Source organism: Zonotrichia leucophrys, unplaced genomic scaffold (assembly GCF_028769735.1).
Source record: "Zonotrichia leucophrys gambelii isolate GWCS_2022_RI unplaced genomic scaffold, RI_Zleu_2.0 Scaffold_319_59616, whole genome shotgun sequence".
Classification (NCBI taxonomy): Eukaryota; Metazoa; Chordata; class Aves; order Passeriformes; family Passerellidae; genus Zonotrichia; species Zonotrichia leucophrys.
In genome coordinates, this window is record NW_026992524.1 from 1,976 (window position 1) to 17,732 (window position 15,757).

A 15,757-nucleotide genomic window follows, 5' to 3' on the forward strand; every position below is an offset into this window, starting at 1 on the left:
CCACAAAATCCCACAAATGACCCCACAAACCCCACAAAACCCACAAACCCCACAAATCCCGAATTTGCTCACAGATGCAGCGGGAGCGGGACGAGTCCAGCAGGAATCCCGGCGGGCACAGGCAGGCGAAGCTGCCGCGGGTGTTGGTGCAGAGCCCGAGCTGGCACAGAGCCCCCGACTGGCACTCGTCCACGTCTGGGGGACACACGGACACGGGGGGACACACGGACACGGGGGGACACACAGGGGGGACACACGGACACGGGAGGGACACACGGACACGGGGAGGGACACACGGACACGGGGAGGGGGACACACGGACACGGGGAGGGACACACGGACACGGGGGGACACACGGACACGGGGAGGGGGACACACGGACACGGGGAGGGACACACGGACACGGGGGGGACACACGGACACGGGGGGACACACGGACACGGGGAGGGGGACACACAGGGGGGACACACGGACACGGGGGGACACACGGACACGGGGAGGGGTCAGCGGGCACACCCCGATCCCAAAAATCCCCCAATCCCAAAATTCCCCACCCCCAAAAAAATCCCTGTCCCAAAATTCCCCATCTCAAAATCCCTGATCCCAAATTCCCCATCTCAAATCTCTGATCCCAAAATCCCAAATTCCCCAAAATTCCCAAATCCCAAATTCCCGATCTCAAATTCCCAAATCCTTAAACCCAAAATCCTAAATCCCCCATCCCAAATTCCTGATCCCAAATCCCAAAATCCCAAATCCCAAAATCCCTGATCCCAAAATCCCAAAATCTCCAAAATCCCCAAAATCCCAAACCCCAAATCCCCCAAATCCCAAAATTCCCAAATCTCAAAATTCCAAATCCCCAAAATCCCAAACCCCAAATTCCCCAAATCCCAAAATTGCTAAATCCCAAAATCCCAAACCCCAAATCCCCCAAATCCCAAAATTCCTAAATCCCAAAATTCCAAATCCCAAATCCCAAAATCCCAAAAATCCCAAACCCCAAATCCCCCAAATCCCAAAATTCCAAATCCCCAAATCCCAAAAATCCCCAAAATCCCAAATCCCAAATCCCAAATCCCCCATTCCAAAATCCCCAAAATCTCACATCCTCCATCCCAAATCCCTAAATTCCAAAATCCCAAATCACCCACCCCAAATCCCCAAAATCCCAAACCCCAAATCCCCAAAAATCCCCAAAAAATCCCCAAAAATCCCCAAAATCCCCAAAATCCCAAATTCCCCAAAATCCCAAATTCCCAAACCCCAAATTCCCTGTCTCAAATTCCCAAATCCTTGATCCCAAAATCCTAAATCCCCCATCCCAAATTCCTGATCCCAAATCCCAAAATCCTTGATCCCAAAATCTCTAAAATCCCAAGTCCCAAAATCCCTGATCCCAAAATCCCAAAATCTCAAATCCCAAAATCCCCAAAATCCCCAAAATCCCCAAAATCCCCAAAATCCCCAACCCCAAATCCCCCAAATCCCAAAATTCCCAAATCCCAAAATTCCCAAATCTCAAAATTCCAAATCCCCAAAATCCCAAAATCCCCAAATCCCCCATTCCAAAATCCCCAAAATCTCACATCCTCCATCCCAAATCCCTAAATTCCAAAATCCCAAATCCCCAAAAAATCCCCAAAATCCCAAACCCCAAATCCCCAAAAATCCCCAAAAAATCCCCAAAAATCCCCAAAATCCCCCAAAATCCCCGATCCCGCTCTCACCCACGCAGGTTCCGTTCTGCCGCTGGAATCCCGGTGGGCACGGCTCTGCAACCGGGGGGGGAGGGTGGCACCTTTGTCACCTTGGTGCCACCTTGGTGCCACCTTTTGTCACTTCTGTCACCTTGGTGCCACCTTTGTGCCACTTTTTGTCACCTTTGTGTCACTTTTTGGCACTTTTGTGGCGCCTTTGTCACCTTTGTGTCACCTTTGTGTCACCTTTTTCACCTTTGTGCCACCTTGGTGCCACCTTTGTGTCACTTTTTGTCACCTTTGTGTCACTTTTTGGCACTTTTGTGGCACCTTTGTCACCTTTGTGTCACCTTGGTGCCACCTTTTGTCACTTTTTGTCACCTTTGTGCCACTTTTTGTCACCTTTGTGGCACTTTTGTGGCACCTTTGTGTCACTTTTTGGCACTTTTGTGGCACTTTTGTGGCACCTTTGTCACCTTTGTGTCACCTTTGTCACCTTTGTGACACCCTGGTGCCACCTTTGTGTCACTTTTTGTCACCTTTGTGTCACTTTTTGGCACTTTTGTGGCACTTATGTAGCACGTTTGTCACCTTTGTGCCACCTTGGTGCCACCTTTGTGTCACTTTTTGTCACCTTGGTGTCACCTTGGTGTCCTCCTGGGTGTCCCCGTCTCCCCCTCCCCATTCTGTCACCTCCCCCCTCCCCACTTTGTCACCCCCTCCCTGTGTTTGTCACTCCCCTGCAGTGTCACCCCCTCAATGTCCCCGTGTCCCTTTCAATGTCTCCGTGTCACCTCCTTCGATATTTGTCACCCCCTCAGTGTCCCCCCCAATGTCCCCATGTCCCCCCTGGTATTTGTCACCCCCTCAGTGTCCCCCCCAATGTCCCCATGTCCCCCCCGGTATTTGTCACCCCCTCCATGTCCCCGTGTCCCCCCCAATGTCCTCATGTCCCCCCCCCCGGTATTTCTCACCCCCGCAATGTCCCCGTGTCCCCCTCGATGTCCCCCTGTCCCCCCTGGTATTTGTCACCCCTCAGTGTCCCTGTGTCCCCCTCCGTGTCCCCCCCAATGTCCCCGTGTCCCCCCGGGTATTTGTCACATCCCCGGTGTCCTTCCCGGTGTCCCCCCTCAATGTCCCCGTGTCACCCCCCGGTGTCCCCTCCCCGTGTCCCCTCCGTGTCCCTTTCAATGCCGCCGTGTTCCCCCCGGTATTTGTCACCCCCTCAATGTTCCCTTGTCCCACTCAATGTCCCCATGTCTCGCTCCCGATGTCCCCCCGGTGTCGCCGTGTCCCCTCCCTGTGTCCCGGTGTCCCCGTGTCCCCCCGGTGTCCCCTCCCCAGTGTCCCCCTCGATATCCGCGTGTCCCCCCCGGTATTTGTCACATCCCCGTGTCCCTCCCCCTCAGTGTCCCCATGTCCCCCCGGTGTCCCCGTGTCCTCCCCCCGGTATTTGTCACCCCTGCAATGTCCCCGTGTCCCCCCTCAATGTCCCCATGTCCCTCCCCGTGTCCTCCACGGTGACCCCCTGGTACTTGTCACCCCTCAGTGTCCCCGTGTCCCCTCCGTGTCCCCCCTCAATGTCCCGGTGTCCCCCCCCCGGTGTCCCCCCCCGGTGTCCCCTCCCCGTGTCCCCCCTCAATGTCCCCCGTGTCCCCCCCGGTATTTGTCACATCCCCGTGTCCCCCCCGGTGTCCCCTCCCCGGTGTCCCCCCCCGGTGTCCCCTCCCCGTGTCCCCCTCAATGTCCCCCGTGTCCCCCCGGTATTTGTCACATCCCCGTGTCCCCCCGGTGTCCCCTCCCCGGTGTCCCCTCCCCGGTGTCCCTGTGTCCCCCCTCAGTGTCCCTCAATGTCCCGGTGTCCCCTCCCCAATGTCCCCGTGTCCCCTCCGTGTCCCCCTCAATGTCCCGGTGTCCCCTCCCCAATGTCCCCGTGTCCCCCCCGGTGTCCCCCCCGGTGTCCCCCCCCGGTGTCCCCCCCCAATGTCCCCATGTCCCCCGGTGTCCCCCCCCCGGTGTCCCCCCCGGTGTCCCCCCCGGTGTCCCCCCCCGGTGTCCCCCCCGGTGTCCCCCCCGGTGTCCCCCGTGTCCCCCGATGTCCCTTACGGGCGTGGCCGTCGCACGGGTGACACTCGCGGACCCCCCAGGCCACGCCGGCCCCGCCGCTGCAGCAAATGGAGCGGGTGCGGAGCCCGGGCAGCGGGGAGCTGCACTGGGAGCGGGAAACGGGGCAAAAACGGGGGAAAACGGGAAAAACGGGGAAAAAAACCCGGAAAAATGGGGGTAAAATGGGAATAAAATGGGGGAAAAACGGGGGAAAATGGGAAAAATGGGGAAAAAAACCCGAAAAAATGGGGGTAAAATGGGAATAAAATGGGGGGGAAAATAGGGGGGAAATGGGGAAAATGGGGAAAAAAAACCGAAAAAAATGGGGGTAAAATGGGAATAAAATTGGGGGGGAAAACGGGGGGAAATGGGAGAATGGGAGGAAAAACGGGGCAGATGGGGGGAAAACGGGGGGAAATGGGAAAAATGGGGGAAAAGGGGGAAAAATGGGGGGAAAATGGGGAAAATGGGAAAAACCGAAGGGGAATGGGAAAAATGGGGAAAAAAACCCGAAAAAATGGGGGTAAAATTGGAATAAAATGGGGGGGAAACGGGGGGAAATGGGAAAAATGGGGGGAATGGGGGGAAATGGGAAAAATAGGGGGAAAAGGGGAAAAAAACCCCGAAAAAATTGGGGTAAAAAGGAAATAAAATGGGGGAAAACAGGGAGAAATGGGGGGGGGAATGGGAAAAATTGGGGGAAAGGGAGGGAAAAAACGAAAAAAAAAAAATGGGGGTAAAATGGGAATAAAATTGGGGAAAATAGGGGGGAAATGGGAAAAATGGGGGAAATGGGAAAAATGGGGAAAAAAGGGAGGAAATGGGGAAAAACGGGGGAAAATTGGGGGGAAATGGGAAAAATGGGGGAAAACGGGGAAAAAAACCGAAAAATGGGGGTAAAATTGGAATAAAATGGGGGAAATAGGGGGGAAATGGGGGGTGGGGGGGAATGGGAAAAATTGGGGGGAATGGGGGAAAAAGGGGGGAAATGGGGAAAATGAGGGGAAAATAAGGGGAAATGGGGAAGGGGAATGGAAAAAAATGGAGGGAAACAAAAGAAATAGGGGGAATAGGGGAAATCGACCAAAAAGGTGAAGAAAAGGGGAAAAAATGGGGGAAAAGGGGAAAAAAGGGGGAGGAAAGGAGGGAAAAAAGAAGAAAAAAGAGGTTGGACCCCCGAAAACAAATCTCGAATGTCCTCACCCCCAAATCCCCCCATTTTTCCCAATTTTTCCTTCCCCCCCTTTCTCCCTTTCTCTTCCCCCCTTTTCCCCATTTTCCCCATTTTTTTGCCCTTTCCTTCCCCCTCATTTTCCTCATTTCCCCGACTTCCCCCTTTTTTCCCCATTTCCCATTTTCCCCCATTTTCCCCCTTCCCACCCTCTCTCACCTTCCCCCCTCATCTCTCTGAACCAACACCCGAACCCCGAATTCTCCTCTCCCAAAAACCCCAAAATTTCCCCCATTCCGACCCCAAAAATTCCCCAAATTTCCCCAAAATTCTCCCCAATTTTCCCCAAATTTCCCCAAATTTCCCCCGATTTTCCCCAATTTCTCACCTGCCCCCCATCTGCCTGAACCAACACCCGAACCCCGAATTCTCCTCCGCCAATTCCACCCCCAAAAACCCCAAAATCACCGAATTTCCCCCAAATTCCCCCAAATTTCTCCCCAATTTCTCACCTGCCCCCCATCTGTCTGAACCAACACCCGAACCCCGAATTCTCCTCGGCCAATTCACCCCCAAAAACCCCAAAATTTCCCCCCATTCCCACCCAAAAATTCCCCAAATTTCCCCAAATTCTCCCCAATTTCTCACCTGCCCCTCCCGCAGCTGCCTGAAGCAATACCCGAACCCGAATTCTCCTCTCCCAAAAACCCCAAAATTTCCCCCATTCCCACCCCAAAAATTCCCCAAATTTCCCCAAAATTCTCCCCAATTTCTCACCTGCCCCCCATCTGCCTGAAGCAATACCCGAACCCCGAGTTCTCCTCTCCCAAAAACCCCAAAATTCCCCAAATTTCCCCAAATTTCCCCCGATTATTTCTCACCTGCCCGGCCCGCAGCTGCCTGAAGCAACACCCGAACCCCGAATTCTCCTCCACCAATTCCATCCCAAAGAACCCCAAAATCACCGAATTTCCCCCGATTTCTCACCTGCCCGGCCCGCAGCTGCCTGAAGCAATACCCGAACCCCGAATTCTCCTCTCCCAAAAACCCAATTTTCCCCAAATTTCCCCCAAATTCCCCCCGATTTCTCACCTGCCCGGCCCGCAGCTGCCTGAAGCAATACCCGAACCCCGAATTCTCCTCTCCCAAAAACCCCAAAATCACCGAATTTCCCCCAGTTTCTCACCTGCCCGGCCCGCAGCTGCCTGAAGCAATACCCGAACCCCGAATTCTCCTCTCCCAAAAACCCCAAATTCCCCAAATTCCCCCCAATTTCTCACCTGCCCGGCCCGCAGCTGCCTGAACCAACACCCGAACCCCGAATTCTCCTCCACCAATTCCACCCCCAAAAACTTCAAAATCACCGAATTTCCCCCAATTCCGACCCCCCAATACCCCAAATTTCCCCAAATTTCCCCAAATTTCCCCAAATTCTCCCCAATTTCTCACCTGCCCCCCATCTGCCTGAAGCAACACCCGAACCCCGAATTCTCCTCTCCCAAAAACCCCAAAATCACCGAATTTTCCCCAAATTCCCCCAAAATTCCCCCAGTTTCTCACCTGCCCGGCCCGCAGCTGCCTGAAGCAACACCCGAACCCCGAATTCTCCTCTCCCAAAAACCCCAAATTTCCCCAAATTTCCCCAAATTTCCCCAAATTTCCCCCGATTTCTCACCTGCCCGGCCCGCAGCTGCCTGAAGCAATACCCGAACCCCGAGTTCTCCCCGGCGGGGGGGTCCCGGCCGGGCCCCCTCTGGGCGAGCACCCGGAATTGGGGCGGGGGGCTCGGGGGCGCCGGGGAGGGGTCGGGGCCGCCCCCGCGCACGCGCTCCACGCTGTGGATCGTCACCGTGGCCTGCGGGGGGTGGCGCACCAGGACGCTCACCATGGACTGGGCACCTGGGCACGGCGGTTTGGGGTTTTTTTGGGTGATTTGGGCTTTGGAGATTTGGGTTTTTTGGCGGAAATAACCCCAACTCGCGCAAAATCCCATCCGTCTGATCGTGTTGCGTTTTCATCCAAAAATGTCAAAAATCACCGAATTTCCCCCCGTTCCCACCCCATAAATTCCCCTTTTCTCCCATCTCAAATCTCACTCTCCAATCTCATTTTCCTCGCAAATTCTCCATTCATCCAAAAATTCCCCCATTTCAATCCCCCAAATCTCGCCCATTTCCCAAAATTCCCCTTTCATCCACAAATTCCCCCATCTCCAAATTTCTCCCATTCCCACCCACAAATCCCTCCCATTTTTCCCCAAATCTCCTCATTTCCCATTTCCTCCCATTCCCATCCACAATTCCCCCCATTTCAATCCCCCAAATCTCGCTCCATTTTCCCAAATTTCCTCCCATTCCCATCCCACAAATTCCCCCATTCTCCAATTTTCCCCTTTCCCCACCCCACAATTCCCTTTCCCCCCCCATTTCAACCCCAAATCCCCCATTCCCATTCCCACCCACAAATTCCCCCCATTTTTCCCAATTCATTCCCCAATTCCCCTCCAAATTCTCCCAATTTCCCCCATTCCATCCCCCAAATTCCCCCCTTTTCCCCACCCCACAAATCCACCCAATCCTTTTTTCCCCATCCTAATCCCCAAATTCCCCCCAATTTTATCCTCAAAAATCTCCCCCAAATTCCGCCTTTCCCCCCATTTTAATTCCCCCAATTCTCCCAAATTTTCCCCCACTCCTACCCCACAATCCCCTCCATTTCTATCCATCCAAAATCCCTCCCAAATTCCCCAATTCCCATTCCCAAAATTCTCAAACCACGAATTTTCCCCCATTCCCACCCCCCAAATTCCCCCCTTCTCCCCATCCCAAATCCCACCCCAAAATTCTTTTTCTCCCCATCCAAAATCCCCCCCCAATATTCCCCCAATTTTCCCCCACCCCACAAATTCCCTCCTTCCCCCCATTTCAATCCCCCAAATCTTCCTCAATTTTCCCAAATTCCCCACCGCACAAATTCCCTCCTTTTTCCCCATCCCAAATCCCACCCCAAAATCCTTTTCTCCATCCAATCCAAATCCCAATCCCAAATCCCAAATCCAAATCCAATCCCAAATCCATTTCAAGCCCCCCAATTTGGGGAATTTTGGGGCGGGATTTGGGATGGGGGAAAAGGGGGGAATTTGTGGGGTGGGAATGGGGGAAAATTTGGGAGAATTGGGGAGGATTTGGGGGCTTGAAATGGGGGAAAATGGGGAAATTTGTGGGGTGGGAATTGGGGGATTTTTGGGGATTTGGGGATGGAATGGGGGAATTTGGGGGGGATTTTGGGGGGATTTGGGATGAGGAAGAAAAAGATTTTGGGTGGGATTTGGGATGGGGGGAAAGGGGAGAAATTGTGGGGTGGGAATGGGGGAAAATTTGGGAAAATTGGGAAGGATTTGGGGGCTTGAAATGGGGGGAATTTGGGGATTTGGGATGGGGAGAAAAAGGATTTTGGGGTGGGATTTTCTGGGGGGGAGAAGGGGAATTATGGGGTGGGAATGGGGGGAAAAATTGGGAAAATTGGGGAAGATTTAGGGGATTGAAATGGGGGAATTTGGGGATTTGGGATGGGGAGAAAAGGATTTTGGGGTGGGATTTGGGATGCGGGAATTTGTGGGGTGAGATGGGGGAAATTCAGGGGGCATTTGGGGGGAAATTAGGGATGGAATGGAGAGAAATTGGGTAAAAATTTCCCCTAAAAATAATTTGGGAACGGGGCGGGGGGGGGAAGGAATTGAGGAAAATAAAATCCCCTGTACCAAATTTTTTTGGGGGTACATAATTAGGGAAAAAAATCCCTTAAAACAAATTTTTTTTGGGGGGGAGGGAATTGGGTAAAAATCCGCTAAAAACCAAATTTTGGGGGTCTCACCATCCTCCTCCTCGCGGTGGTTGCTCAAGGGCAGGGTGTAGATGGAGCGGGTCAGGGCTTGGGGCGCCCCCTCCTCGATGCTTTCGGGGTTTTGGGGTCCCCCCCGGCCGGAAGTGACGTTGCCCGAGGGGAGGTGACAAAATTTCCCGGTGAATTGGGGGGGGCAGAGGCAGCGCTGGGGGTGGGCACAGAGCCCCCCGTTCCGGCAGAGCAGCGGGCACAGCACTGTGGGGAAGGGGGGCACCCCGAAATCAGGGAGAACCCCCTAAAAAACCCTAAAATAACCCCAAAATAACCCCAAAAAAACCACAAAAATAACCCCAAAATAACCCCAAAATGCCAAAAATAACCCCAAAAATAACCCCAAAATAACCCAAAAATAACCCCAAAATAAGCCCAAATAACCCCAAAATAACCCTAAAATCCCAAAAAAAAAAGCCCAAAATAACCCCAAAAATAACCCCAAAAATAACCCTAAAATCCCCTAAAAATGCCCAAAATAACCCCAAAAAAAACCCCAAAATAACCCAAAAATAACCCTAAAAATACCCCAAAAACAAAATTGCCCCAAAAACCCCAACAAAAACTCCCAAAACAACCCCAAAATAAACCCTAAAATTCCAAAAAAAAATACCCAAAATAACCCCAAAATAACCCCAAAATATCCCCAAAAATAACCAAATTGATGTCCCCACCCCCTATGGACATGCACTGAAAAGGGGGGGACACCCCGAAATTAGGGAGCCCCCAAAAAAACTAAAAAACGACCCTAAAATCCCAAAAAAGTGCCCAAAATAACCCCAAAAATAACCCCAAAATAACCCCAAAATAACCCCAAAATAACCCCAAAAAAACCCCTAAAAATAACCCTAAAATCCCCCAAAAATGCCCAAAATAACCCCAAAAATAACCCCAAAATAACCCAAAAATAACCCCAAAATACCCCCAAAATGCCCAAAATAACCCCAAAAATAACCCCAAAATAACCCCAAAACAACCCCAAAAATAACCCAAAAAATAAGCCCAAAATAACCCAAAAATAAGCCCAAAAGCACCCCGAAAATAACCCCCAAAATAACCCCAAAGCAACCCCAAAAATAACCCCCAAAATAACCCCTAAAAAATAACCCCAAAATAACCCAAAAAATAACCCCAAAATAACCCAAAATAACCCCAAAAATAACCCCAAAGCAATCCCAAAAATAACCCCAAAAATAACCCCAAAATAACCCAAAAATAACCCCTAAAATAACCCCTAAAAATAACCCTAAAGTCCCCCAAAAATGCCCAAAATAACCCCAAAAATAACCCCAAAATAACCCCAAAATAACGCTAAAATCCCCAAAAAATGCCCAAAATAACCCCAAAAATAACCCAAAATAACCCAAAAAACGCCCAAAATAACCCTAAAATTGGGTGTCCCAACCCCCCATCATGGCACAGCACTGTGGGGGGGGACACCCCGAAATCAGAGAGCCCTCCCCAAAATAACCCCAAAATAACCCTAAAATCCCCCAGAAAATGCTCAACATAAACCCAAAAATAACCCAAAAATAAATCCAAAAATAACCCAAAAATAACCCAAAATCATCACAACATTTGGGGAGGCTCCAGGATGAAATCCCGACATATTTGGGGGATCCCGACATTTAGGGGGGGGGTCCAGATTTGGGGACGGTCCGGGATATTTGGGGGCGCTCCCAGGACATTTTGGGGGGGTCCCAGCCCGGATTTTGGAGTGAATCCAGAACATTTTGGGGAGAGTCCAGAATTAAATCCCCACATTTAGGGGGGGGGATCCAGATTTGGGGACGGTCCAGGATATTTGGGGGCGCTCCCAGGACATTTTGGGGGGGTCCAGAACAATTGAGGGGGGTCCAGAACAATTTGGGGGGGATCCCAAACATTTGGGGGGGGGGCCCAGGCAGGTTTTGGGGCAAATCCAGAACATTTTGGGGAAGGTCCAGAACAAAATCCCGACATTTGTGGTGGGATCCCGACACTTAGGGGGGGATCCAAGGTGAACCCCGATTTTGGGGAGGGGTCCGGGATATTTGGGGGCACTCCCAGGACATTTTGGGGGGGTCCAGAAAATTTGGGGGGATCCCAAACATTTGTGGGGGGATCCCAGCCCAGTTTTTGGGTCAAATCCAGAACATTTTGGGGACGCTCCAGGATGAAATCCCGACATTTAGGGGGGATCCAAGGTGGATTTCGATTTGGGGAGGGGTCCTGGATATTTGGGGGCGCTCCCAGGACATTTTGGGGGAGATCCCAGACATTTGGGGAGGGGTCCAGAACATTTTGGGGGGGTCCCAGCCCGGTTTTTGGGGCGAATCCAGAACATTTTGGGGAAGGTCCAGAACAAAATCCCGACATTTGTGGTGGGATCCCGACACTTAGGGGGGACACCAAGGTGAACCCCGATTTTGGGGGGGGGTCCGGGATATTTTGGGGGGTTCCCAGCCCGGATTTCGGCCCGGGGGGGCCCCCGGGGCCGCGCCGAGCCGGGCCGGGCCGGGGCCCCTCTGTTTATGTTGCGAATTCCCGGCCATTTCCAGCGGGACCCGATGAGCTCATGGAGCTGCGTGGGTGGGATGGGGCCCACCCGGGATGGGGCCCACCCAGCCCTGCTCCGAGCCCCCCCGAGGGGCCCCAAAACCCCCCCGACCCCAAAAACCCGACCCCCAAAAATGGGGAGGGGTCCCCGAACCCGCACCCCAAAAATGGATGGAAAAGGGGTTTTGGTATTTGGGTTTTTTGGGGTTTTTGGGGGATTTTTGGGGGAGTTGTGAGGGTGCGATGGGATCCGAAACCCCCTGGGAGGGGCCCCAAAACCCCCCCGACCCCAAAAAACCCCACCCCAAAAAATGGGGAGGGGTCCCCGAACCCGCACCCCAAAAATGGAAGGAAAAGGGGTTTTGGTATTTGGGTTTTTTTGGGAGATCCTGCCCCAAAATTCCTGTGGGGATTTGGGGGACTGGGAAACCCAAAATGTCCTGGGAACCCCCCGAGACCACGAACCCCAAAATTTGGGGGGTTGTCAAACTTTCCCTCCTTATCAAAAAGGGAATTTGGGGGTGTTGGAAACGTCCCTGGACCCCAAATCCCCCCTGGACCCCAAAATTCCTCTCGTATCCTAAAAGATCCCGAACCCCAAAATGTCTCAGCTTCACCCCAAATCCCTCCTGAACCCCAAATCCTCCAATATCCCAAATCCCTCCTGAATCCCAAATTCATCACCCCAAATCCCAAATCCCTCCTGAACCCCCAAAATTCCCCTCGTACCCAAAAGCTCCTGAACCCCAAAATGTCTCAACTTGACCCCATAGCCCAAATCCCCCCTGAACCCCAAAATCCCCCGAACCCCAAAACCTCCACCCCAAAATCCTCCACCCCAAATCCTTCCCGTATCCCAAAACCTCCACCCCAAATCCTCCACCCCAAATCCCACCCGAACCCCAAAATCCCCAAATCCCTCCTTCCACTCCAAACTGCCTCCCATCCCAAAAACTTCCCGACACCCCAAAATCCCCCAAACCCCCCAAATCCCAAACTCCCCCCATCCAAAACTTCCGAATCTCGAATCCCCCTCCCCGAAATCCCAAAACCTTCGGATCCCGAATCCCCTCCCCAAAATCCCAAAACTTTCGGATCCCGACACCCCCTCCCCAAAATGTCAAACTCCTCCCTCCCAAACCTTCCGGATCCCGACTCCCCCTCCCCAAAACCCCCCAAAAAAACCCAAATCCCAAACTCCCCCCACTCAAAACTTTCGTATCCAGACTCCCCCTCCTCCAAATCCCAAAACTTTCGGATCCCGAATCCCCCTCCCCAAAATCCCAAACTCCAAATCCCTCCCTCCATCCCAAACTCTCCAAAATCTCAAACTCCCCCTGCTCAAACCTTCCGGATCCCGAACCCCTTCCCCAAAATCCAAATCCCCCCCCCCAGCCCCCCCCCAATCCCAAACTCCTCCCTCCCAAACCTTCCGGATCCCGACTCCCCCTCCCCAAAATCCGAAATCCCAAAACTTTCAGATCCCGAATCCCCCTCCCCAAAATCCCAAACTCCTCCCTCCCAAACCTTCCGGATCCCGACTCCCCCTGCCCAAAAACCCCCCAAATCCCAAACTCCCCCTACTCAAACCTTCCGGATCCCGACACCCCCTCCCCAAAACACCAAATCCCAAAACCTTCAGATCCCGACTCCCCCTCCCCAAAATCCGAAATCCCAAAACCTTCAGATCCCGACCCCCCCCTCCCCAAAATCCCAAACTCCTCCCTCCCAAACCTTCCGGATTCCGACTCCCACTCCCCAAAACCCCCCAAAAAACCCCCAAACCCCCCCAAATCCGGCCCGCACTGACCGAGCCTGAAGCCGCTGCCCGCGGGGGGGGCCCGGCCGCTCTCCAGCACCAGCACGGTGCCGTGGGTGCCGTGGGTGCCGTGGGTGCCGTGGGTGCCGTGGGTGCCGTTGGTGTCGCTGTTGTCGCCGTGTCCCCCCCCCGGCAGCGCCGGCTCCCCCCGGGGGCGACACCCGGGCACGCAGCGACCCCCGGGGCAGCAGCGGGGGGGGGAGAAGCGGACCCGGAGCCGGGGGGGGCCGGGACCCCCGGGAGGGGACACGGGGGAGCCCGGGGCGGGCAGCGCCAGCACCGCCGCGAGCAGCAGAGCGGGGCCCAGCGCCATCGAGCGGGGGCGACACTCAGGGGGCGACACTGAGGGGGGGACACTGAGGGGGGGACACGGCGGGAACCGCCCCGGGGTGGGGCCGGGCCGGGGAGGGGCGGGGAAACGCCCGGGGTGGGGCCCGAGCATCGCCCACCCCCCCCCCCCCGGGATGGGGACACGGGGGGGACACGGGGCGGGACATGAGGGGGACATGAGGGGGACACGGGGCGGGACATGAGGGACAGAGTGAGGGGGACACGGGGCGGGACATGAGGGGGGACATGAGGGGACAGAGTGGGGGGACACGGGGGGGACACGGGGCGGGACATGAGGGGGACAGAGTGAGGGGGACACGGGGCGGGACATGAGGGACAGATCGGGGGGCACACTCGGGGACACGATTGGGAACGCGGAGGGGACACTCGGGACAAGGAGGGTGACACGGGGGGGACACGGGTGACACCGACGAGCAGCAGAGCGGGGCCCAGCGCCATCGAGCGGGGGCGACACTGAGGGGGCGACACTGAGGGGGGGACACGGCGGGAACCGCCCCGGGGTGGGGCCGGGCCGGGGAGGGGCGGGGAAACGCCCGGGGTGGGGCCCGAGCATCGCGGGACACGGGGGGGACACGGGGGGGACACGGGGCGGGACAAGGGAGGGACAGAATGGGGAGGACACGGGGGACAAGGCGGGGACACGATTGGGAACGCGGGGGGACACTCGGGACAAGGAGAGCGACAAGGGGGGGACACGGGGCGGGACATGAGGGTCAGATCGGGGGGGACATAAGGGGGACATGAGGGGACAGAATGGGGGGGACACGGGGGACAATGGTGGGACACGGGGCGGGACATGAGGGACAGATCGGGGGGGACATGGGGACAGAGTGGGGGGGACACGGGGGGGGACATGAGGGACAGAATGGGGGGGACACGAGGGGGACACTGGGCGGGACAAGGAGGGGACATGAGGGACAGAATGGGGGGGACATGAGAGGGACATGAGGGGACAGAGTGAGGGGGACACGGGGGACACTGTGCGGGACAAGGAGGAGACACGAGGGACAGAATGGGGGGGACACGGGGGGGGAAATGAGGGGGACACACGGGGGACAGAGCGGGGAGACACGACGAGGGTTAAATGGGACTTAATGGGGGGGACACCGGGGACAAGGGGGGCACACTCGGGGACACGATTGGGAACGCGGGGGGGGACACTCGGGACAAGGAGGGTGACAAGGAGGGGGGGGACACGGGACTGACGGGGGGGGACACGGGCGAGCAGCAGAGCGGGGCCCAGCGCCATCGAGCGGGGGCGACACTGAGGGGGCGACACTGAGGGGGGGACACTGAGGGGGGGACACGGCGGGAACCGCCCCGGGGTGGGGCCGGGCCGGGGGGGCGGGGAAACGCCCGGGGTGGGGCCCGAGCATCGCCCACGCCCCCCGGGATGGGGACACGGGGGGGACACGGGGCGGGACATGAGGGACAGAATGGGGGGGACGAGGGATGGACACGAGGGGGACATGAGGGACAGAATGGGGAGGACACGGGGGACAAGGCGGGGACACGATTGGGAACGCGGGGGGACACTCGGGACAAGGAGAGCGACAAGGGGGGGACACGGGGAGGGACATGAGGGACAGATCGGGGGGACATGAGAGGGACATGAGGGGACAGAATGGGGGGGACATAAGGGGGACATGAGGGGACAGAGTGAGGGGGACACGGAGGGGACAAGGAGGGGACATGGGGACAGAATGGGGGGGACACGGGGGGGACATGAGGGACACACAGGGGACAGAGCGGGGAGACACGACGAGGGTTAAATGGGACTTAATGGGGGGGACACCGGGCGGGACAAGGGGGGCACACTCGGGGACACGATTGGGGACGCGGGGGGACACTCGGGACAAGGAGGGCGACACGGGGGGGGGACACGGGGGGAAATGGGACTTAATGGGGGGACACGGGGGACAAGGTGGGGACACCGAGCAGAACATGGCGGGGGACAAGGGGGGCCATGAGGGACAGATCGGAGGGGGACACAGGGACAGAATGGGGGGACACGAGGGTGACAATGAGGGGGATAATGTGGGGACAATGCGGGGGACACAGGGGTGACAAAAGGAGACAAGGAGGGGGACAAGAGTGGGGACATTGGGAGGACATGAGGGACAGAGTGGGGGACACGGGACCCCCAGAGGGACATTGGGGGTGACAATGGGGGGGACA